Below are 16,409 nucleotides of genomic sequence, written 5' to 3' on the forward strand. Positions count from 1 at the left end.
GGCTGGCTACCTCTGGCACAGACTTACGGACAGCAGATCCAACCTTATGACCGACCATCTGAGTGCAAGAAGCCAGGAGAACTCAGCTGAGAGGGCAGGAGCTTGGATCTCTTTCACCCCTGTTGGTGTTGACCGTTACTGCCAGGGCTCACACTTCCTGAGCAATTAGCCTATGTCCTGTGTTAAGTGCTTTGCAGAGATGATCACATTTAATTCCAGATCACATGCCTATTTCACAAAGGAGATGGAACAGGTGATGTTGAAGGTTATCTGGCTGGAGTTTCTGTGCGGCACTCTGACATTTCTTTACGTGGAAAGCCACTGGCCACTGCATTAGGTTTTCATGTTCTAGCTCAGGGGCTGGTCCTTTGGAGACCGTGGGAATAGCACCCTAAACTAGGGGGGACCATTTAGCATGGCAGGCAGATTGGTCAGCATGTGTGCCAGAGCAAGCGATCACTGAGTCAAGCTGAAGACTTTGCCTTAATGACGCCCTTGGTAAACAGAAGTCTGCATCTGCAATCAGTAGCTGAAAGCATTGAAAGTCCTGTGGAAGATTCTCATCCGGGTACCAGCATTTAAATGTATGCGACTGTTTTTCATATTGAATTTCCCATCTCGTGGCGTGCCATTCTGCAGCTGAAGGAGCGGGGGGGAGGGTTTCGGAAGGTGACACAGTATGAGTCCCAGAGGAAGGGCCTCGAGTGGGTGTCTTTGGAACATACACCCAGCTCCTTTTGCCCATGAAGGAGAGAGGATAGGAGCCAGAATTCTCCTGTAAAAAGTAGAGAAATCACTTAAATACCAAGCACTTCATCCCACTCTTTTATATTTTTGTCTCATTCCATCTTTTTATATTGTTTTTCTGTTTCTGGTGAATTCATATCCACCAAGCTGGCAAATAGGGGGAGTGGATAAGCAGGATCCATTTCTGAGACAGGGGAGTGCTCACTCACTCATTCAACAAACACCGTTGAGCTTTGGCATGCGAGGTGTCCTGCTGGGTGGTGGCCCATGCAGAACTCATTCATCATCCTCTGGCTGTATTTATTGAGTGCTTTTTAGCTTCCTGGCACCCTGACAGATGCTGTGAAGTTTTTTAAAAAAAGAAGAAAAAAGAAAAGGCAAGATAAAGGAGTCAAGCTTCTCCTTCCTAAAAGATCTTGACATACCCATAGAAAAATAAAATTAATATGAAACAATCAAGAAACATAGCAAGGCAGTCATATAATAATGCCCGCCCCCTGAAAATAATGAGGCTTTATTATTATGGATCTTTCTGTGTTCTACACATTCATAGAAAAGCTTCTCTTGCAACAAAATGTAGAAATTATCCCTAAAGGTTAGTCTCCAGGTAGTGATGGAGTGCGCATTTTTTGTGGAAGCACCAGGCATACACACAAGGGGCCCACAAATGGTTAGAGTCCAGGGAGGCTTCTCAGGGGAGGTGTCGGGGGTGGGGGGCTCTGCAGCAGCAGGTATGCTCACAGGGGGCTGATTCCAAGAGCCCAATGGAGTGAGGTAAGTAAGGAGGGAGTGCTCTGGGCCCAGTCTCACCCCTCTGACCTGGTGTCACTCTGAATCAGATGTTTCTGTGTTGCACCTCACCCCCTATGCCCCTGAGAAGATCTGGAGCTGGGTTGGATGCTGTGATGAGCACTCAGGTTTGGGCAAGGCCAGGTTGGACACTCCTGGGTCGACCCTGCAGCTCAAACCTTGTCAGTTCTAAAGATGAGGATTCCCCACCACCCCACTCCCGAGAACGGCCTGACTCCTGGAGTCTTCAGTCCTTTTCCTGGCTCCAAACCCCAGGCCAGGGCCATTGTGGAGATGACAGGGGATTGTGGCACGAGCCCACAGCCTGTGGGACTAGTATTATTCAACCTGGAGAAAACTGAAGGATGAAACAAAATGATCTGTAAGTACCTCAAAGTTCTAATGCAAGAGGCTGGTGATGCTGATTCCTCTGAAGGCATTTGAAGAAACCAAAAGGGTTATGATGACACAGTCAGGATTGGGGTCAGCCCTTGGGGCCTCTGCCCACCCTGGTATGGCCAACACGTCTGTGCAGGCACCACCTGTGAGGGGACCCAGCAGGATTCTCCTGGCTTGGGCTTTCAGTGCTGGTCCTAGGGTCCTGGGCAAACCAGGGATGAGAGTCCCTCTGCTGGGTCACCCTGGTCCAGGCTCAGGTGCATCCCCTCCAATCCCACCCATAGGGACCATACTGTCCAACATAACCCAATGACCCTCAGTTGCAGGGGCGGGGTCTACCTGAGACCATGTGGCCTGGCTGGTCAGAGAGGCCTAGTCAGGGTGGAAAACACCAGGCCTGGGCACAGGACGAGGGCATGTGACAAAGTCATCTGTCAGGGAGCAGCCCCGGCCCCAAGCCTGGAGCTGCCACGTCCGCCTACCTTCCTCTCACTCATACACACAAGCTCACCAACCCTTGGCTTCTGCAAGAAATGTCGGGAGCAATTTCTGGCAGTTAACAAGACTGACTTTCTGAGCTTTTTAAAGGGCCAGATCTCTCTGGAATAATTTTAATTTTGTCTCAAACAGGAATGATTTTTTAAATGGAATGGTCTCAGGGCACCAGGGGGGGCTCATCTGGTTCAGCATCTGACTCTTGGATTCAGCTTAGGTGGTGATCTCAGGGTCATGGGATGGAGCCCCACGTCAGGCTCTGTGCTCTGCAAGGAGTTTGCTTGAGACTCCCCCTCTCCCTCCACTCCTCACACTCATGTTCTCCCCCCCCTCAAATAAATAAATAAATCTTTTAAAAAATGGAATGGTTTCATTATACATAAGCATTTCTACATGTGTGGCACCATGCTAGGTATGTCATTGGGACTATTTTGTGAAACCCTGCGCTGTAATCCTACAGGCAAGGTGCCCTCATGTTCTCTATCTTATTAGCAGATGGGGAAATGGGGTCAGAGAAGGGAGGTCCATGGTGGTAAGCTGGGGACCCAGCCGCAGAGTCTGATGCCAGAGCCCATGAGCCAAACTGTGGGCTGAAATGAGTTTATCCCATTGTTGGGATGATAGTACTACTCCTGGTCAGCAGTAGTAATCAAATTACCAGGAACACTTATGTTTAGCTAATTTCATCAGCAACTATGAAAATAGCTAAAAATAATTTCTGTTGGTGGTGATGTGGGTTCTATTTTAAAGGGAAGGGCACAGTAGCGAAGGTGGCACCTCTGTAATCCTACACACGCGGCCGTTACTCTGGTCTCGGATGATGGAGCGACATGTGGGCCATTGGAGGGGACGGAAGCGGTTGAGGCCCATGCTGCCCCATGCCCCTGGTGACGTCCAGGGTACATCCTGTCTGACAGAGCACCACAGATGGGACTCATGGGTCGGGGGCCTGGAAGCCCAAGATCAGGGTGCTTGAGGAGCACAGAGCTCTGGGAGGGCGCATTCCCAGGCGGCAGCCTGCCAACCCCTTGTCATGGCCTCACGGGGCAGAGAGCAGAGAACAACAGCTCCTGTCCTAACTCCTGAGAAGCCACTCACCCCATCCTGAGGGCCCATCCTTGCCACCACTGTCCAGAGGCCCGCCTCTTGCCACCACTACACTGGGTTGGGCGGGGGGGGGGGGGGGGGGGGGGTAGCTTTCAGCATGTGGATTTAGAGCGACACATTTGGTCCCTAACACATCCCAATCGTCGACCCCTGATGACTGGTTTGCCTAAAACAAACTGAACTGGAAGCACCTAGGCTGCACCCGAGGGGTGGCCGAGCTGCCACAAGGGCACCTGGTGTGGATGATGAGCGGCTTCCAGGCTCCATGCAGCCCCCATGGCCTCCCTGGCTGTGCCCCGCTCAGGACCCCACACAGCGACCCTGTCCCCGGGAAAGCCTGGAAGTCCAGCTCCATGCCACTATGGGCCAGCGGGGGCACAGGGGCATATTGAGTAAGACACAGCCCGGGTCTCAGGAGTCCCACAAAATCCTCCCTTGATGGAGCAAGAAGGGGCCTAGGGACCAGGTGGACTGAGGGAGGGCTATCTGGAGGAAGGGGCGCTTGGCTGGAGCTACACAGTGTGAGGTAGGGTTAGGCACTTGCGCTCTGCGGTCCGCCTGCGGTCACCTGGAGCTGGGATGGATCCTGGCTCTGCTCCTCACCAGCTGTACGCCTGGGGCGGGCATTCTGTCCTCCCCACATTTGTCAAACGGGAAGATGCTGATGCCTGCTTGCTTCACAGTGCTTCACAGTGCACACTGCACAGTGTGGATGTATTGTTACCACTGGCCCTGCATCGGCCACTCTCGTGGATATAGACTGGGCAGCACGCAGCAGGTGGGGGGCAGGTAGGGCAGAGAGGATCACCCGGTGCTTGCAGGAGGGTCAGGTCGGCAGGGCCCACCCCCTTCTCTCTCATGTGAGAAGGCAGGGCAGAGCCGTCCCCTGTGCAGGTGAGCACTGACCAGAAAACCATCCAGAAGCAGGAGATTTCAGAGAAGGAGATGTGCTTGGGCCTCATGATCCAGAGCAGCTCCTGGTGGAGCTAGCTGGCACCTGGCACCTCTGTAATCCTACACACGCGGCCGTTACTCTGGTCTCGGATGATGGAGCTACAGAGGTACTAGGTGGAGAGGCAGCACCAGGGAGAGCAGGACAAAGGGACTTGGGGACATAGCATCCAAGCTGCCCTGCTTCCTGGATTTGTGAGGGTGTCCACGTGCTGCGCAGTGTGCTGGGAGGGACACTGGCCTGGGCGGTGGCGGGGCTGTTTGCTGGGAGGCTGGATGGCCCGTCCTTCCAGTTAGCAGTTGGGGCTGGTCCTCAGCCCGCAGACTCGCCAAGGAGCCAGCTCAGGGTTCCTGGGGTCCAGGCCCCTTAGGAGGCTCCGCTGCTTGTCTCGTCCCTGCCCTTACCTGGGCCAGTTCTCTAGTGTTTCCAGAACTGGAATCCAGGGATGTGGGGACGTGAGGGCTCAGCTGGTGGGCCACCCAGCCAGGTTCTGTCACCGGCAGACACCCGAGGATATACAACACGGAAGCTGGATGTGCTGTGTGCGTCTTCCCCAGTGGAGCCTCGAATGCTGCTTTATCCGCCCCCTCGGGCAAGTTTGTCAAGCTTTCCCATCCCTGAATGACCGACGCTCTGGTGCCTTGCAGTGACTCTGGGGGGAGCAGCTGAAGAACTGCAGCCAAACCAAGGAGGCTTCATTTCTAGATAGAGGCACTGTCCCAGCAGGGGTCCCATCACTGACATCTCCCGGCTCTAGCCCCAGGGCTCCCCGTCTTGCATGGCCTTGGTCCTGGAGCTGACTGCCTGGTATTCTTGGTGCCAAGTGGCATTACATAACTCACCCTTCGCAGGTGAGCAGCAAATCTCATTTTACCAGAAGGGCTGACCCGGATCAAAACACCCCATCTAACATGCCGAAGTGGTGGATAAAAATAAGTCGTGCTCGTTAGGTGGCTCCCTGCCCTGTAGAGCTGCCCAGAAACTTACCTCTTGTTCTGCCCAAGCGTAAATAGACTCCCTATTTAGAAATGACACGGTGGGAGGTAAATGAGTTGGCCAAGAGGGGCCAGTCATAAGTCAGTCATCACGTTGGAAGCTTACAAACCCTTTACGTGAGGAATACTAATGTGCATCAGGTGTGGAAGGCCAGGCTCCTCGCTACATTACCTCAGGTAATCTTCCCAGCAGCTCTGCAGGGGTTTTCTCATGCTATTTTACAGATGAGGAAAGTAAGCCCAGCCGAGTTAGGTATCTGGTTCAGGCCCTGGAAGACTGCGTCAGGGACACTGAGAATTGCACACCTGCCACTCTGGTCCTGGGCCTGTGCGGTTCTCACAAGACCCACTGCTGATAGCGGCCAAAAGGGCAAGGTGATCAGGAGCAGGTTCAGTCCTTGTCCTGGGGTACCTGGGTGGCTCAGTCTATTGAGACTCTTGATTTCAGATCGGGTCATGATCTCAGGGTCATGAGATTGAGCCTCACGTTGGGCTCTGCACTCAACATGGAGTCTGCTTAGATTGTTTCTCTCCCTCTGTCTCTGCCCGTCCCCCTGCTCACGCCCTCTCTCTCTCTTTCAAAATAAATAAATAAAATCTTAAAAAAACAACCTGCTCCCTCAAGAGCATCAGGTAACTCTTGGCTTGATCCTCACCTGGAAGGCGCCCTGCAGTGAGGCTGCTTATGAAGGATGAACCCCGGATGAACATCCCTGTGCTGTGGTTGGGGCTGCGCTGGCTCCCAATCTGGCAGTGATGGTCCACACAGCAGGGATACCCTTGGCGCTCTGCCTGCCTGTGTGCACCTGCCTGTCCTATATCCTAATAATGATGGCTGTTGGGATTTTGAAGCAGTTCAATTAACAGTGTCTCCCTAATCCCTGTCCGGATTCTAGGTCAGAAACAAAGAGTAAGGCAGACATAGGCCAAAAAGCATCTTAGCTACAAGGCTAGATTGGAGAAGCCCGCTTACCGTGAGATCAGAAGGGATTTCTGTGGCAGGAAGCAATATCTGGGGATTGGGTTGTGGGAAGTCTCACAGAGCTCTTCTGGGGGCCGTGGTGGTGGGAGGGGAGGGGAGGGGAAGGGACAGATGCAGATGAGGACGTGGGGCTGGCAGGGTTTGGAAAGTGAGGCAGGCCTACCAGAGGCCTCAACCAACCCCTTGACACACGCAGCTTTTTCTGCTTCTCTGGGTACTGGTCACTGGGTGCAGACTGCCTTGGGAGACCTTGGGGGTGACCCTGGGGGACAATATGCAGTCTGAGACAATCACCAGAGAGGGCTGTCAGCAGAGGGGACGAGTCCTTCAGTCTCCAGAGTGGGTCCAGGCAGTGCAATGGAGAGCCCACCAAACAATCTGCTCCACTGTCCACTTTCTGGAACGGTCTCCCCAGGGACCAGAGGAAGGCCTCATTCCCTGGCAGAAGCATAGCTGAGAAGGTCTGTGGGTAAACTACAGCTTAGCACTGTAGCTGATCTCGAGACCACAACAGATGGTTTTCGTCCCCCTCTGCCGACCCCTCTCCTGGTCTGGGGGGTGGTATTCAGGCCCTCATCCCATATGACAAGCCCTCAGATGCCATGCCTCTCTCAGGCCATGGTTGCTGAATGTGTCCACTTATGACCAAAATTGACCAGGGGAGTGGCCAGAGGTGTGGAGCTGGTAACCCAGGCACCTGACCATGCCCCCACTGTGTAGAGCAGCCCTGCCCCCTCCTGCTGGTCATAATCAGTTCCCCTGCAAATGCGGTGACTCCCACCATGAACACCCATCACCTTGGCTCGGCCATTACTTAGGGCTCAGTGTTCTTCTGCTGTGTCACCTGGTGGAAATGCTCCCCATCCTGGACCTGGACCTCTAACCCTAAAAAGCCCAGAATCGAAAAAGTGAGACCTAAAATCTGCAACGGGTCCCTGGCGTGGTTGCCATGTTCTCTGCGTGTTAGGACACACCAAGGATTGTGAGGAAGCACTTTCTCTCCAGAAGCTACTGTGTGGAGCGCCTGCTCTGTGACGACCCAGCATTCCTTGCGGGGGGGGGGTGGGACTGTTTGCCTCCAGTTTGTTCATGATGAAGAAATGAGCCAGGAATGGAGCTGAGTGCACCTCAAAGGCATTCGTGAAGCAAAGCACCTGCTTTTCCTATCCTGTGGGCCCCGGGGCAGGGCTGGGACGCTGGGGGTGGGAGGGGGGCTGCAGGCAGGTGTGCAAGCTGACACAGGTGGAAAGGGCTGTGGGTCCCCGGATCTGTCACCCCACTTGCGTGACTCCTACAGCTCTGGCTACAATGTGTCTGCAGGGCTCCCCACCCCAGGCCTCCTTCAGCTGCCCTACAGCGGACTGCAAAGCAAAGTTAGGCATAAAAAGACGGGTTCTGAGGAGCTGAAGGTCATCTGCTTCCCTGTCTCTTATTCAAAGAAGCAGATCAGCAATCAGAACCCTTATTGTCAGCAGAGGGGCTTGGTTCACCTGCTGCAAGGAGGCAAGAGAGGAAGGAGCCAGGTACTGGGTTTGGGTGGGCACTGCTCCTGGGACCCTACAACTGCCCCAGTTGGGGGCTGAGCTTAGCAAGAACTGGGAGGCATGGCAATTACTCAGAGACTCTTCAGCAAATATTGTTTGTGGATTAGTTTATTTTTTTTTAAAGATTTTATTTATTCATTCATTCATGAGAGACACACACACACAGAGCGAGAGAGAGAGAGAGGCACAGACACAGGCAGAGGGAGAAGCAGGCTCCATGCAGGGAGCCCGACATGGGACTCGATTCCGGGATTCCAGGATCACACCCTGGACTGAAGGCAGGTGCTAAACCGCTGCGCCACCGGGACTGCCCTGTGGATTAGTTTAGAAGGTCTTGAACATGATGGGAAGCATTGAGACATTATGAAAGGCGATTAATGTAGCTGTTTTGCTGACTCGTTAGCACACTTAGTGCAGCACTGCATCCAATGGCGATCATGGATCATGGCTGGCGGTGAATGGCCTTAACCCAAGCAAGATGCAGCCCCCCCCCTCCCCCCCCGCCAAGGATGTGCGTCCTGTCAAATCCAGGCTGCGTTTCTCAGGTGTATGAGGAATGGAGCAGAGGGCAAGAGCAGGAAAGAGGGAATCAACTTTCCAGAGAAGAGAGGAAAAAGCAGGGCTGGCATCATAATGATCCTAATGGAAAAATTTTTTTAAGTTTTATTTATTCATGAGAGACAAGCAGGATCCCTGTTGAGAGCCCGATGTGGGACTTGATCCCAGGTCTCCAGGATCACGCCCTGAGCTGCAGGCGGTGCTAAACCGCTGAGCCACTGGGGCTGCCCTCCTAATGGAAATTTAATAGAGAAGCATAGGGAACTGAAAACAGGTTGAAACGCTGAGCAGACAATCAAGATTTAAGCCCCGGGCGCCTGGGTGGGCTCAGGTCATGATCTCGGGGTCCTGAGATCGAGTCCCACGTGGGGCTTCCTGCTCAGGGAGGAGTCTGCTTCTCTCTCTCTCCCTCTGCACTCATACTCTCTCTCACTATCTCTGTCTCTCTTTCAAATAAATAAATAAACAAACAAATAAAAATTTTAAAAAAAGAGTACCTGTCTGCTGTGGACTAAATTGTGTCCCCGAAAATTCAGTTACTCCCCACAGTGTGGTGGTATTAGGAGTTGGAGCCTCTGAGAGATAGAGTTAATAAGGCCATGAAAGCAGAGTCCTCATGAGAGGATTGGTGCCCTTGGAGCAAGAGAGCTGGGAGCTGTAGGGAGGAGAGCTCTCACCAGAAACTAGCCATGCTGGCTCCTTGATCTTGGATTTCCACAGCTCTGGTGGCTCAGTGGTTTAGCGCCACCTTCGGCCCAGGGCATGATCCTGGAGACCCAGGATCGAGTCCCACATCGGGCTCCCTGCATGGAGGGAGCCCTGCTTCTCCCCCTGCCTGTGTCTCTGATATCTTGGATTTCCACCTGCAGACAAGCCCACAGGTGGTGGTATTTTGTTGTAGAGCCTAAGACACCTGGGAACCTGGTCAATCCCACCTCATCTCCATTCCGGCCCATCAGAGACCGTGCCCTGGGGGTCCTGGGCTAGGCAGGACGGGCCAGGTATCTCCTGGCTAGTCCAGAGCCTGGAAAGTGACCCAAGTGACCCAAGCCTTCAGATAGCTCCTGGCCTGCCAGAGTGAAGGGCCCTGTGAGCAGGATGGGGCATCTGGACACCCAGCCAGCTTGATGTGCAATGGGAGCATCTCAGGGCCCATGCTCCACATTGGGCAGGGCTGAGAAAGGAGGACTGTATTCAGAGTTTTTGTGTAGAGTTTGGGCTATAATCAGTGGATACACAGGATAGAAAGGGTCTGGGAGCAGGACAACGTGCTCCATGAGCCTTCCTCACCTGGCTATGTACTGTTTGCTATGCTTTCCTGAAGCCTCGCCTCGCTGAAATGTAAAAATTTTTAAAGGCATGGGTTGTTTTTCAAATTTTAAAGGAAGAGATGATTTCTATTGTTTATATTTCTCTGAACTACAGAAGATGCAACGCCTCCAAACTAGTCTACGAAGCAAAACCAAACACTGATAACACAGAAAACAGAAGACCAACCTCCCCTGTGAGCACGAATGAAAACATGGCGAATAAAACACAGATGCGAGAACCCCCTCCAAGGCCCCAGATGCAGGAGGGTCAGTGTGAGAAACAATGGGATTGTTCAGTGCTTGCAAACCTGCTTGAAGCAGCTCCTAGGACCTCTGTGCTGCTCCAGGAGCTGGGGTTGCGAGCTGGAAGCAGGGTCCTGGCAGGGATCTGAGCAGAGTCAGGTGGTGTGATAAATGGTTTCCTGGGGGTACCCATGGCTGTGTGTGGAAAGGAGGCTGAAGTGAGGGACATGTTGGGGGCAGAATTAGGGCCTCCCCAAGAGATCCACGTGTCCCCTCTGGAAACTGTGGATGCACTATTTTACTTGAGAGTGAATAAGAAGGCTCCACATGGAATTATGGTTGCTAATCCACGGCCTTGAGATGAGGGGTTGCCCTGCATTATCGGGCCACCAGAGCAGTCACTCACAAAGGTCCTCATAAGCGAGGGAGGGAGGCCAGGAAATGTGGGGAGGACAGGGCGGGCTCAGAGCCACGGCAGGTCCCAGGACGAGAAAGGCAAGGACAGGGATGCCCCTTGACCCCCCTCATGGACAGCAGCCTTGCGGCACCTGCGTGTCAGGCCAGTGGGATTGGTTTCAGACTTCTGACCTCTAGAACTGTAAGATGATGAATTCATGCTGCTTTTAGCCACAAAATTTGCGGTGGTTTGTCACCATGGCCACAGGATGGGAGCATAGGTCTGCCGTTGTGGTCATGGATGGAGGTTGGTAGTGGCTTGGACCAGTGCAGCAGCAGTGCAGGTGTCCACAAGTGGTTGGATCTGGGGACAGGCTCTCAAGTAGCATCAGAGGTTTATTTGTTGATAAATCAAATTTTACATGATTTGAGAGGATGAGACTCAAGACGATTCTCAGTTGAGAGAATGAGCTCTGAGTTTTCATGGGGAGGCACAGATAACTTGGTCAAGTCCCCTGGGCACTGACCTCTCCACCCTCCCCTCCCAGAGCAACTCCAGCCATCATACCCCTGCAGCAGGGGTCTGGCCTAAAACAGGCCAAATGGGCCTCAGGGACCATTTATCTAGACCTACACCCTAATCCTTGGCCCTTTTGATATTGCACACTAATGAGAAGAGTCATAAAGAAAACAATTAAATTATAGAATGACAGTATCTCCATCCTGAGTGTGTGTGTGTGTGTGTGTGTGTGAAAGAGAGAGAGAGAGAGAATCTTGAGTTTCCTACCTTCTCTCCCTCCAAGGGAATGGTTGTGTGACACTCAGGGCCCGGGTTGGGGCACCTGGCAGGAGAGGCCAGAGCATTTCCATCCGTGGGGGAGCCAGCCCATGCCTAGTGAGAGAGATAGAAATAGGTCCGGGAGTGGGGAGCACGGGCCCAAAGAGCTGAGTCCTTGGCTGGGCTCCAGGGAGGATCCTCTTTGAGAACATCAGTAAACATTTCCAAGTGCACAGAAGAGGATTCCTGTTAACATCCCTGTGCTTCCCTCCTCTGCACCACCACGTCAGTTCCCAGATCCCCAGCCTCTTCTTTGGGGCCAATGTGCTGAAAATTGGAAGTGCCTTGCTGAGCCTCAAAACTGTGCACCTTCCAGCTGCTGATGAAAACTCTCAGCCAGTCATTTCCTGAACCAACTCTGTCATAAAATAAGGCTTGCCAACACCAGCACAGATGTGCAAGAAGGAAGCTCTGCACTTGTTATTGGTCGTCCGACCACATCATCAGGTGTCCTGGCGATGAAAGAATATTCACTCGAGAACAGTCTCCTGAAAGGTGTAAATGTGCCTTTCCTTCAATAAGCCAGGAGAGGATCACGGGTGCTTCATTCTTCCCTGGGAATGGATATAAGAGTAAATAAATCCTGAGACTTGGTTAGATATCTCATTTTCAACAAACCTGTGGACAGCAAGGTCCCATTCTTTACCAGAAACACTTTAGTTTGTTGATCGGTGTTTCGAGGACTTTTACATTGGGCAGGGACTGGCCTGTGTGGTCCACTGATGAACTCACAGTAAGAACAGCCTTCTGGCAGCCCAAAAAGACTGAGCTCGGCCAGACCTGAGCTCTGCCCTGCATCCCTCCCGGGAAGGTAAAGAGATCATCATCCCAAGGACAGATTGCTGGGGGGGAGGGGCGCCCTCCCCCGACCCCCTCTAAAGCCACAGGGAAGAGGAGAGCCAGCGAGGGGGGCCGGTTGTCAGGACAGTGCTCACCTGTTCAACCCTGTTTGCAAACTCTCCAGGGTCCTTCCTCCAGACAGTGGCCGCTCACCTCTATCCGTGGAACCCTCCCTGTTCTGGGCCTGTTACAGGAAATGTCAAAGTGGAGAAGTGGAGGAGCAGAGGCCTGTGAGACTCCAGAGGACTCGGCAGCCTGGCCTGTTGTTGTCCCTACTGAGGACATCCGTGGAACATCGGCCAGATTTTCCTGGGACTTCCATGAAGTTCTTTCTCTGACCCTTCTCATGGCTTGCCATCTCCTGCTTTCTCAATATAAGCTCTGCACATCAACCGCATCTTTTTATTTTCTGTATTTTCTTACGTTTTTACATTTTGGGGCTTTGCCCATCCTGGAGAGGCCACCCCTCCCCGGGCTAACTGGTCCCTAACAGGACCGGCCTGCAAGAGCCCCCTTCATGTGCCAAGGGCCCAGTCCAGGGCCAGAGCCCTCAACCCAGGGCTCTCTCCACCTCCCTGATTGCCCTGGAGCAGCCCCTCCATGGTGGGGTCCCCTGCAGTCATTCCAAGTAGGCGATCCTAAACCTGCCCATCCCCACAGCAACCCCAGCAGAGGCTCTCTGCCATGTTCCTGTCTCTTCTGCCTGCGCACTGCTGCGTGGCTCACGCTCCCTCCTCCTGGTGGCCTCAGGGAGCAGATCATCTTTCCAATGACCGTCACCACCTCATCTGTGGACCTTACCAAAAAACAATGAAACCTACGTTTTAAAACACTCTAGCACAGTGTGGGGCACATTAATGGTGCTCAGTAAATATTTGTTGAGTGAATGCCAGAGAGATGGGCAGCTCAGCAAACCAGGGCTCCTATTAGAAGCTTCAAGACCCGGCAGGAAGATATTGCACATAAGGCCCCTCCATGTCGACCAAATGCCTGACCCAAACGTGATGGCCAAGATTAATTTCACATTTCAAATTACGTTTGAAACATACCCCAAACTACACAAAGGTCCAGGAACACCACGCAGCAGGAGGAGGATGTGCCCCCAAATCTGCTGTCGCCCTATAACACTGACAAATGCAATGCCCCTTCCATTACCAGATCAATTCATCATTCCCCTGGAGAAATGGGTATTCCCCAAGATTGCACAACATCTCATGGTGGTCCTCACTCAGAGGTCTGAGTGGGGCTTAGGTCTTTTCTTCTGGAGCCTGGAACATCTTCTGCTTGAATCCACAGACCATCTCTGCCCTTCCAAGGTGGGCTGACTCCAGGGCCAACCCTCTTTCCAGAGCTGCCAAAGTACCTGGGAACGCTGTGGCCATCTCCAGGAAAACATCACCAAATGGCACAAATGTGACCAATGCAGCTGCTAATAATCAAAAGAAGTAATTATCTTACACAAGCAGTCATTAGGAAAAGACATCACAAGAGATCAAAGAAATAATAAAATCCAACACCTGTTCCTAATAAAAGCTCTTTTAAAAATTAGGAATAGATGGATACTTTCTTTGCCTGATTAAAGCGTAGCATATGAAATCACGAAATGATGATGAACTTTTCACCAAACCAGGCACAAATTAAGGAAGCCCATAATCGCCATTATTATTCATTTTTCTGGACATTCTGGCAAATTTGATACAAATAGAATAGAAAAACAGAAAGTCCTATATATTGTGAAGAAAGAGAACAAGCTATTATTTGCAGACCACAATGCATCTACAGAAAACTAAAATGGGTAAAATTGAGGTGATAATGAGAATTAATGAGCTCGGCAGAGTAGGTGAGTACATAATAAATACATAAAAATTAATAGCTTGCTTTTATAACATTAAAACAATTTATAATAAAAACTGGGATCCTGATTATAATAGCAGAAAAAAAATGAGATGCTGGGCTGCTGGGTGGCTCAGTGGGTTAGGTGTCTGACTCTTGGTTTCAGCTTAGGTCCTCATCTCAGGGCCCAGGGATTGAGCCCCACATCGGGTTTTGTGCTCAGCAGGGAATCTGCTTGAGATTCTCTCTCCCTCTGCCCCTACCCTGCTTGCACTGGTGCATGCATGTATACTCTCTCTCTCTTTCGCTCTAAAATAAATAAAAATAAATTCTTAAAAAAAAAAAAAAGAAAATAGAAGCAATGCCCACAAGCAAGCCTCACGGCATTGTAGTCTAGTGGGGAACACAGCCACTGACAAACTCACTGAGGAGACTGAACAATGTATTCGGAGAAAATTATAGAACTACAAAATGTCATTGATAATTATAAAAGAAAACTTGAATAGAATTATCTTAGAATTCTGATGCCAATTCTTTACAATGTAATCACTCTATTCAATGTTATTTAATTCAGTACAATGTAATATTTTCATAATTGGAGGAAAAAAGCACTCCTACTTTCACTTTTATTGGCGGAATAAGCAGACAACAGTAGCAGTGAGTTAGGGAAGGAATAGTAAATTATTAGATATTAAAATTCAGAAAACTTCCGTAATTGCAAGTGTGCCATTTGTGCAGGAATCGGTCGGGTGCTCTTGCTATGAGCTATCACGGTGTTGCATGTCCTTCCTGGTGACTAGCTGTGTTATAACCAACCTTGTTGGTTTGATCATCTGAGTGGTAACCTGGAGCCCCAGCACCTAGCACAGCGTCTGGCACACAGCAGGCACTGAACCGATACTTGCTGAACGAGCGTGCGGAAGCATAAGAGAACGCAGAGGAACACCTGTTATAGATGAAGAATCTACTATCTCCCATCAGGAGGGTGAGTATCTGCAGCAAATGGAACTAGGTTAACTGGGAATTTCTAGCTTATCTTTGTTTTACATACTAAGTCCTGCTCCTAGTATGTGTATACTCAGCTAAACGCTTGGTAAAATAAGGAGTTAAGTCTAAAAACATTCAAACCGTGGAAAAACCAGAAAAGAAAAAGCGGTAGATACTTACCAACCCTCTAAGCTTGGGAGAGAGGGAAAGACTACTAGCATTCTGCAATTTACACTTTAAAGGTGGGAGCAGGTGCAACCATCAATCATGCGTGCAGACGTGAGCAGATCCCTAAAACCGAAATTCCCTGTACTGAGGGAAAATAGCAGAATTGGCAGGACACAGGCATCCTTTGTGATAACACAGTGCCAGCCTGAGTGGAGGAGAGGAAGCGGCTGGATGTCAGCGAGGGTTCAGGGGCAGGACCGACCAGGCTCTGTAACAAAGCAAATGAATGTCTAAGTTTGCGATTTGGTGATATTAGTCCTGACCCCAAGGAGTCCTGGACAGAAGTCACACAGGTAAAATCCCGGAGAGTATAAGCACCCGATAATTGATTGGTTGGTTTTAGCTGTTCGTACTATTTTGTATCTAAAAAAACCTTCCCTCAGAGCTGCCTGTGAAGTTAGTTTTGTGCACAAAGTGCTGATGAGGGTTGTTTAGAGTCAGAAATACTCCAACTGCCCTCCCAAGGTAATAGCTACATAAATTAAGTTTCCTCTGCTCACTGGAGTATCTTGCAACTGTTAGGATGAATGTTTATGAAAGTGATTATATAATATTGTGGAAACGTGCTCGTGGCAAGAGGCTGAGTGAGAAATTGCCTTTGTGCTATGTGTACTGTTCTGTAAGACAAACGATACTGTGTGCACGCGTGAAAGCCTGCAAGGAAAACCAACCACGCTAATGAGCACTGTGTTTGTGAAGACTGCCTGTGATTTATTTTCTGGTATAATTTTTGTATTTCCAAGTTTTTGTTTTGTTTTAAGGTTTTTTATTTTATTTATTCACGAGAGACACAGCGAGAGACACAGAGACACAGGCAGAGGGAGAAGAAGGCTCCCTGCAAGGAGCCCCATGCAGGAGTTGATCCCAGGACCCCGGGATCATGACCTGAGCCAAAGGCAGATGCTCAACTGCTGAGCCACCCAGATGCCCCTCATTTCCAAGTTTTTAAAGTGAGTATGGAATATTATTGACATAAAAAATACATATTTAGGGACACCTGGGTGGCTCAGCGGTTGAGCCTCTGCTTTCGGCCCAGGGAGTGATCCTGGAGACCCTGGATCAAGTCCCACATCGGGCTCCCTGGATGGAGCCTACTTCTCCCTCTGCCTACATCTCTGCCTCTCTATCTCTCTGTGTCTCTCATGAATAAATAAACAAAATCTTTT

Source organism: Canis aureus, chromosome 6 (genome assembly GCF_053574225.1).
Source record: "Canis aureus isolate CA01 chromosome 6, VMU_Caureus_v.1.0, whole genome shotgun sequence".
Classification (NCBI taxonomy): Eukaryota; Metazoa; Chordata; class Mammalia; order Carnivora; family Canidae; genus Canis; species Canis aureus.